This window comes from Chenopodium album, chromosome 8, assembly GCF_948465745.1.
Source record: "Chenopodium album chromosome 8, dcCheAlbu1.1, whole genome shotgun sequence".
Lineage (NCBI taxonomy): Eukaryota > Viridiplantae > Streptophyta > Magnoliopsida > Caryophyllales > Amaranthaceae > Chenopodium > Chenopodium album.
In genome coordinates, this window is record NC_137841.1 from 24,943,245 (window position 1) to 24,952,615 (window position 9,371).

Here is a 9,371-nt window from a genome sequence, read left to right on the forward strand (position 1 = left end):
TAATGGATGACATGAATATTTATCGACTTGCGAATCTCTATCTTCGAATCAATGAAGATCTCAGCTAAGGGTGAGGAGGCTGAACCAGATCATCCCCCAAGAAGAATGTGAAGGTTGTGGCGTGGAATTGTAGGGGCTTAAATAACCCACACTCTCTTGCAATTCCCCATCTAGTGTGGCTCTACCGTTTGAAGTTACCTTTGTTTATGTTTATTTTGGAAACAAAAATGGACTTTGTTAGTGCGGCTAGTAAGTTAGGTATTTTGCACCTTACTTCGATTTTTTATTGTAATTTGGAAGGAAGTAGTGAAGGGCTCCTAGTCTTAGGTTGGTTTAATGATGTACTTGAATGTTTGTATACAACAAAGAACTTTATCCTTTGTAAAATCCATGAAGCTAATGGAAGTTTTAAGTATGTATTGTTTCTTTATGGCGAGCCTCGAGTAGAGAATAGGGCAATTATTTGGGAACAACTCCAATGGTTTTTGAAGGAGTTAAAAAATGTTCTTGTAATGGGGGATTTTAATCAAGTGGAAAGTGGAAGCGACAAAGTAGGGGTGTAGGAAATATTTAAAGCATCCCACACTTGAGCCCCACTGTGATCATACACTTAAGCATGGTGGCGTCCAAAGGGAAGGAAGCTAGAGTAAAAGAGTCTCCAACAAGTTTTAGGAATTTGTAAACCATTCATAGGGTGAAGGTTAAACCCCTTCATGATCCTTGAGATCGCTAACTCCATAGTAGTCTGGAACCATGATTGGATATTCGAGGATGAAGGTACAAATCCAACTTAAAAGAGACTAAACCTACCGTAAAATAGGCATCTACTTTATTCTTGTCATATTCATGTGCGCTTTCTGACTAACATACAATCAATGTATTAATCATAAACCTGTTTAATCTATGTTGGTTTAATATTAATGCACAAACAAATCTATTATTAGCGATCACTTGAATTATAATCATATTAGCCTAAACAAGATTATTAAGCGTGATTACAAGTACAAATTCCCTTTAAACATGCATAAAAGGCGTGATCAAGCAATAACAATAATAATATAATCAAGCAACATAACAACAATCATTATCATAATAATAATCTCAATATCATCAAAGCATAATAATCTTAATAGCAAGATCCTAAGCAAGATACTAACAAGATTACTAACATACAAATCCTAGCATGTCACTTACCATTAAAGATCAAAGTTTTAACCCTAACATGATACTAACATGATGAAGAAAGAATAGGAAGCAACCCATAGAAACATACATGATATTAGATTTCTTAGATATTACCCTAAACATGATACTAGAAAGCAATAAAGGTATCCTAACATGACACTAGGAATCAAAATAATCAAAGCATGATTTCTATATCCAAAGAATTAAATTACTTACTTGGATGCCTCGTACCTGTTTCTAATACTTCCTCGGTTCTTTTATTATTGCACCACTTGCCTTTTTAGGAAGTTTCACAAATATTGCACCATTTCCTCTTTAGGAAAAAAATTATTTGTGTTCACACTATAAATACCCAACATACCCTTGCTTTTTCACACTTACTTTTTAATTTATCAATATGTCACATGGGCAATTTTGTATTTTTACCTTTCTCTCTCTTACCTTTTTTCACTACCAAAATATTTTTATTCAACCCCTATGGTGCAATAATAAAAAAAACCGGAGGAAGTAACAAAATACCCACGTTAGTAACTTCAAGGAAAGTAATAAAGCAAACAATTAAATTAATAATTGAAACAGAGATTTGGGACCAAATCCTAAGAAATCATCAACCTTTCACGTTTAAGGCGAAGGCAACCTCGAAATTGGCTAGGTATGTCTAAGAACTTGTGAACGCGGTATGATGTACTTTGAAAAGGGCTAGGCTTTGAAAAAAGAATAGAGAGAGAAATAGCTTTAGCATAGAGAAAGAAGAGATGATTGGTGATTGTTTATGAATAAAGACGGGAAGATACGACCCCTATTTATAAGAAAATAGTCCGGAATAGATATAAACAAATCAGAATTTAAATCGGAATAAAACTGTTATCTGTCGCCATGCGACAGGAATCACGCGGCAACAAGCCTTGTCGTTTGGCGACAGGCTTATCGTTATGCGACAGCTCAAAAGATAAACGCGCTTTTGTACGAAATCCTTTTCTTAATATAATTAAGCGATAAATACTCGGTTTTATCAATTTTAAATCAACTTTACCATAATAAAACACTTGTTTTATTTCAAACCAAATTCAACATTTTTTCTAAAATAATAATTATCAATCCTATTGCTATTAGAAGTCAAAATAACCTTCTAGACTATTCTAGAAGATTATAATCAATCCTAATAATTTTAGGAATGATATTTAATAGGCCCTCCACTAGATCATTGGGGCATAAAACCATTTAAGATCCAAATTAGTATTTGGACCATAACTTCCTTACAAATTTTTCCCTAGACTCTAGTCTAGGAAGCTTTCCCTACACCCCAATTAACTACGACGTTTTATCCCCCTTTTCCCACCAGTTTTATTTATTTTTTTTTTTTTTTTTTGTTTTCTTCTCTATTTTCCATTCAAGCATGTATATAATGTTCTTTCCAGACCAAATTTCCTTCTTTTTCTCTCTCCTCATTTTACCAACTCTAATTTCTCTTTCCTCTTTTAATTGATTTCACTATCTCTCTCCTACATTTTTTTATTTTTGTTTGCAAATTTTTCTGCTCTTCCATGGAGATTTTTTTATCTCAATTGCATTATTTGATTATGATTGTGATCAATATGTCATTCAATCAATGTGAGTAATTTTGATTATAATGCTTTGATTTCATAGTTTTTTGTTGTAATGATTTTAATTTTGATGATGCTCTGGTTTTAGTATTGTAATTATTGTTATTAATTGATTCATATATAGTTTTGGCTGTATTATTCTTCTAATTTGATTCTTATTTGTGTTATTGTTTTTATTTTGTAATTTTGATTGTTGCCTTTCCAGCTTTGTGTGTCTTATATGAACATCTATAATTATTATAATAATATTGCTAACCGTTTATTTTTATCAGCTTGTTGTGTCGTATAAAAATCATCTTAGTTAAAAAAAGATCACTTGTGTAATAGTAAATGTTCATTTATGTTTAATGTATGTTTTTTTATAGTAAACTATATATTTATTTAGTTGTATTTAAATATATATGTTGTCCATGTGAATTTCAATAATTTTCATTCTTTTAAAGATGTTCATATCTATTTTAACTAGTGAACATATTTTAATATTATTTGTTCCCTAAAAAAAATCTTAACATTTGTTATTCTGCTTTGTTGTAATAATATTCAATTATGCAATTATTAATGTTCAGTTATATATATACTTGTGTTTATGGAATTATAAGTTGTACATGTGACTTTTAATGATTATCAATGTTTTGTAGTTTCATAAATAATGTTCAGTTATGTGACTATATATATGATCATTTATATTTTAACATATATATAGTAATTTAATTTAATTGTAAGTGATCAAATGCATTATTGTAATTGACCATTATTGCTACTATATATGTTCTTTTGTTACATGTTTATTTATTGCAGTGGAAAAAGAGGATTCTATTATTTTTGAAGAAGCAAATCAGTTTGATTTTTGGGGGAAACAATTTCCTTCCGAAGATGACTCTATGAAATGTTTAACGAGTATGCTTTTATGAAAGGTTTTGAAACTAGAGTTTGCAGGAGTAAGAGGCGAAGGGATGACTCATTTTCTATGAAAGGATTTATTTGTTCAAATGAGGGTTATAAAGATAAAAAGTGTAGCTTAGAAATATTAGGTCCTAAGAGAGACTTGATACAAGAATTGAGTGTTTAGCTTTAATTTTGTACAGTTTTCTATTGATCGTTCAGGTGTGTTTATGAACATATACCGTCAAATATTCTAATATATATATATATATATATATATATATATATATATATATATATATATATATATATATATATATATATATATATATATATATATATATATATATATATAGTTAGTGAATGATTGTTTAAAGTCGACAATTGTAAATGTTCAACCACAAATTCAAGTTGTTATGAATATTTAGTTTTTTTGTTTATGAACATATATTTTTTCCTAATATGAACATTATATATATATAAGGATGTGATTTTGTAATAATACTTTTGAAAAAAAAGAGTTTATTTCCTTCTTATTAAATTCAAATAGAAATTGTATATCACCAAAAATTCAAATATTGGATATTAAAATATATATCACATCAATTCCACGCATATTATAGTACACAATGGATTCTCGATCCAAAATTGAAAAATGCAAGCTCGTGTTATTGGTTCGTGTTGCGCGAATCCATACCTTCTTGATTTCCTTATTTCGTCTTTCCTTGTTTTCCTTGCTATTGTGTGATGTAACTCACTATATCTACGATTCTTTGTTTAACTAATAGACAAAAACAAATGAATTATTAGTTAGATTTGAGCAAGAAGAAGTGTTAAATGAATTGAACCAATTTTCATATGAATAACAGTATAACAATTCAAATGAACATATACTAATATAAAATAAAAATATATTAGTGTAGAAATGATCATCTATTAATATGGAAATGAACAACTATTAATACATAAATGAACATATTTACATAAATGAATATGAAAATGAACATCTTTTAATATATAAATGAACATGCATTAGTTTAAAAAAGCCTATGAAAGATATCAATCAATGAACATGAAATATATAAATAAATAACTCTTGAAGCTATTAATATGTGATTTATCATACATCCATATTAAAAAAAAAAGACATATTGAAACTCAAAACTGATCCGAGCATGAAATATTTTATGAAGATCACAAAAATATAAATATTTATCAAAATTCTAATAATCGTATGTGAAAACCATATACATTTATGTGATTAAACATCTACCAGAATACAAATGAACATTCGTCAAAATAATTTTCCACTCTAGACTATGAAAAAAAATGAACATATATTATGACCATGTAGCAAAATATAATTGAAGATTTATATTAGTCATTTATTTTGTGAATGACTGTATACTAATACATAAATGAACATTTACCGAAATGGAAATGAACATTCATGGGGAAAAAAAAAACAATTACTAACTAATTTAATTAATGCTTACTTTTCTCCAAATTCTTTGATGTTCTTCTCTAAAACTATTTCCTTCGTACAACGCGCAAAAAAAAGAATAAAAAAAGATATAAAAAAAAAACTGAAATACTTCATATACTCAAAAATCAAAATGTACTTGCTCAGATTATTGGTCTGGTTTTAAACGAAAATTATTAAAATTACTAAAATGCAATAGTTCATACTCTTTTTCCATGTTATATGCTTCGATGATGTTCCCGTAACACAATTGCAACAAAAAATTATTAAAACTAGGGTTTATATACTCCTTTTCGAACTAAATATGTATAAAATCACTTACTTCTTCGAATTTTGACATTGATGTGTTGAATTCTATAGTAATCGAACAATTATTTTGATAATTGTCACAATTTCGTAGAAATTTTCGTATTTTTAAATGCAAAAAATTGGTTTAGAAAGATAAAATGAAGAAAATGGGTTAGGAGAGAGAAAGTAAAATGAAGAAAATGGGTTAGGAGAAAGAAAAAGAAATGAGAAAGTAAGGTGGTTTGTTTTTTATTTTATTTTATTTTATTTTAGGGGAGTAAAATTATTGCAGTTACTAATTTTAGGGAAGGGGTGTTAAATGAAACTCTGCGTTGAGGGAGGGGTGTAGGGAAACATGCCTAGACTAGTGTCTAGCCATATATAATTATAACTTCCTCATTATTCATCGGAATTACTGTAGACACCCATTTGTGTCTCCCCAAAACCAAACCCAGTGATGAGTACCTTTCACGTCGAATCATAATCGAATGAAGTGAAAGTGTGAAAAGTTTAGTGTTGCGGAAAGTTTTAATTTCTTTTCTCTTCTCTCTGTTTTTGAAAACCTATTTTAAGAAAACAGCCAATCCAGTTTGGTGGTCCATAATATGGGTCCAATAGAGGTGTAGTTGGATAGGGCTTGAAAAGAGCTTTCCAACAATATATTATAAGCCCAATTCCGATAAATATTGAGGAAGTTGTGGCCAAATTACTGAACCCGGTTTGGTGGTCCATAAACTGGGCCCGGTTTGAGCCTTATATGCGGCCCAATGATCTAGAGGAGGGCCTAATATGGATTTATCATTCCTAATGCAATTAGGAATGGTTTTAGTCTTCTAGATTCTTCTAGAAGGTTCTTTTCATTCCTAATTCAAATAGCATTGATAAATTAGCTTTTGTTGACTTTTCAGAGTTTTAAATAAAACCAAAGAGCATTTCTGAGGAAAATACGATTTTATCCTCCTGTACGGTAAGTTTTATCTGATTTTAGAAAACGCGTGAATTTCTGAAATCAGCGCCAAACGCCATCTGTAGTGCCTGGTGCTACGCTTAGCGCCTGGCACCAACAGCCAGCGTTGGCGCTAGTTCAGTTTTTGATGTTTTATCTTTTTGGCTGATTTTTTTTCTATAAATAACGTCGTAAAAACTCCGTTTTCATTCAATCATTTCTCATCAATCCTTCTCATCTAATTCTTTTCACCAACTCTCATCAAGATTTTCTTGATTATACTCTCTCTCTCTCTTTTCTAAACTAGCCTTCTCTCAAATATAAAAATTCCACATTCATTAGATTTAGAAACACCTAGCGATATTCGAAGTTGTCTTCGCCCTAGACGTGAAAGGTTTAATTTATGAGGGTTTGGTCCCAAATCTTTATTTCAATTATTTAATTTAATTGTTTGTTTATTATTTTCTTTGAAGTTACTAACGTGTATATTTTGTTATTAGAAAAAGATACGAGGCATCCAAGTAAGTTCTTTAATTGTTTATATTGTTATTATGATATAGAAATCATGCTTAGGTTGTTATTATGATTCCTAGTGTCATGTTAGAGCATTTTGATCTTCCTAGTATCATGCATGTCTAGGGTAACTTTAATATCAAGTATGATTAAAAGTGTGATGCCTTTTATGTTCTTCCTAATATTTATGATTAATAGTATCATGTTAGGGCTAAAGCTTTGATCTTTTTATTGTTTAGTGACATGCTAGGGTTTGTTATTAATCTTGTTAGTATCATGCCTAGGATCTTGCTATTATGCTTTAACATGATTATTATTATTATATTATTATTATTATGATTCTTATTATAATTATTGTTATGATTCTTATTATGTTGTTTGATACATTATTTATTGTTATTGTTTAATCACACCTTTTATGCATGTTTAAAGGGAATTTGTACTTGTAATCACGCTTAATAAGATAATTAATAATCTTGTTTAGGGTTAATGTGATTATAACTCAAGTGATCATCAATAATAGTTTTATTTGTGCATTAATATTCAACCAACATAAATTAAATAGGTTTAGGGTTAAACCTATTGATTGCATGTTAGTCAGAGAGCACACATGAATATGATCAGAATAAAGTAGAGACCTACTATTAGGATAGGTTCAATCTCTTTTAGGTTAGATTTGTACCTTCATCCCCGAACCCTATTTGGTTCAAGACCTTATGGATTTGACGATCTCTTGGATCGTTAAGGGGTGTAACCTTCACCTCGTGAACGGTTTACAAGTTCCTAAAAAAAACTTGTTGGCGACTCTTTTGCTCTATCTTCTTTCCCTTTGGACGCCACCGTACTTTAGTGTATGATCACAGTGGGGTTCAAGCTAGGGGGTTAACGCTTGAAATATTCCCTACAGTTTTTGGCGACTCCACTGGGGAGGATTTCTATTTTAATTCCTGAATTTGTTTCGGCAATGATTTAAAATGAGTGGATGAGACTCGAAACGTTCTAAGTATTTCATGTGCGTAATTTTGATTAACATTATTGTCATATGCATAAAAAAGATCTCATTGGAAAGACCATCCGTAATGAGTTAAAACATAGGATTTTACACGTAGGAAATTTGAGAAATATCTTTCACAACTGGGACCGAAATAACACTGCGCGAAACTGGAAAATTTAATCGAGCACAGAAAGCTGCTGAGGCATGTAGGAATTAGCGTCAGCGAATATAGTATTAGAACCAGAATTTTAACTGTAGCGCCAAACGACAATTCGGTCGCCAGGCGCTACAGCTAAAACCTGGCGCCAATCTCTGTTTGTTGGCGCCAAATTCTTCCAATACCGAGCCAGAAATATGCGTTCTAATTTCGACCGGTTTTTCGCATTGTTTGCTCGATCCTACTTCCTGATTGAGTTTTTTTCTCACTTTTCTGAAACCCATATGTGTTCTACATATGGACATAACCCTCTGGGAATTCATGCTCCATCTACCTGATTGAACGCTCTGAGCAACAAAGGGTACATCCGAGATCGTTGAATTCACCAAACCATGGAAGCGAGTTTTTTCTAAAATTCGCGGTGTCCCATCCACTCGCACCAACCCTTCACGGTTAGGCTTCCGCGCGGTGCATCCGGACAATTAACCATGGACCCTCTATTGACTAAACCATATCCCGAACTTTAGAGAACTAGAGCCATGGTTAGGTTGCAAACTCATTGCATCATATTGTGCCTACTTGGGTAATTGTGCATTATTTGTTGTGCATATATTATGTTTTCTTAACCGTTTGTTTGACTTGTGTTGAGATTAAATAAATTAATGAATTAAAGAACTTTGCCTAATTAATTAATTTATTAATTAATTTGAGTAAATAAAGTCTAATATTTTAACCAGATTTGACCTAGTACGACTTTAGGCATACCCCGGTTGATTAATAACACCGAAAACAGTATCAGATTGAAGCTCCGGCATTGACGCCAAAATCTGAACTATAGCGCCACTCTGTGGAGTGTTGCGCCTGGCGACAGCTCTGTCGTCTGGCGCTACTCTACAAAGAGAGGCGCTAGTCTTGTCGTTTTGACAACAGTTCGGATTATTGATCGAGTCATCATCTAGTGTCTAATTAACCAGTTTGCTAATTAATTCGGTTAATTTTACTGTCAATAATGTCTTGTTAAGACATTAATTGAATCTAGTCACATAGTCTAGCCACATGGTCGTGACACGAGTCCAAGTATGTCACCTACACTCACTAGTCTTAGCACACACTTTGAGTACACATCACCATGACCATGTCTTAGGTTCATGCATGAGTCGGTTTTTTCCCGTCATTTGAGTTGGGGGCACATTCTATTCCTAATTCTTCATATCCCTCCATCTATATCATTTTCTTCACATTCTATTCCATCTTTCTTTGCTTCCTCCACCCATTGAATGTTGAATAAAGTTTGAGTCAAATAATTAACAATGAATATC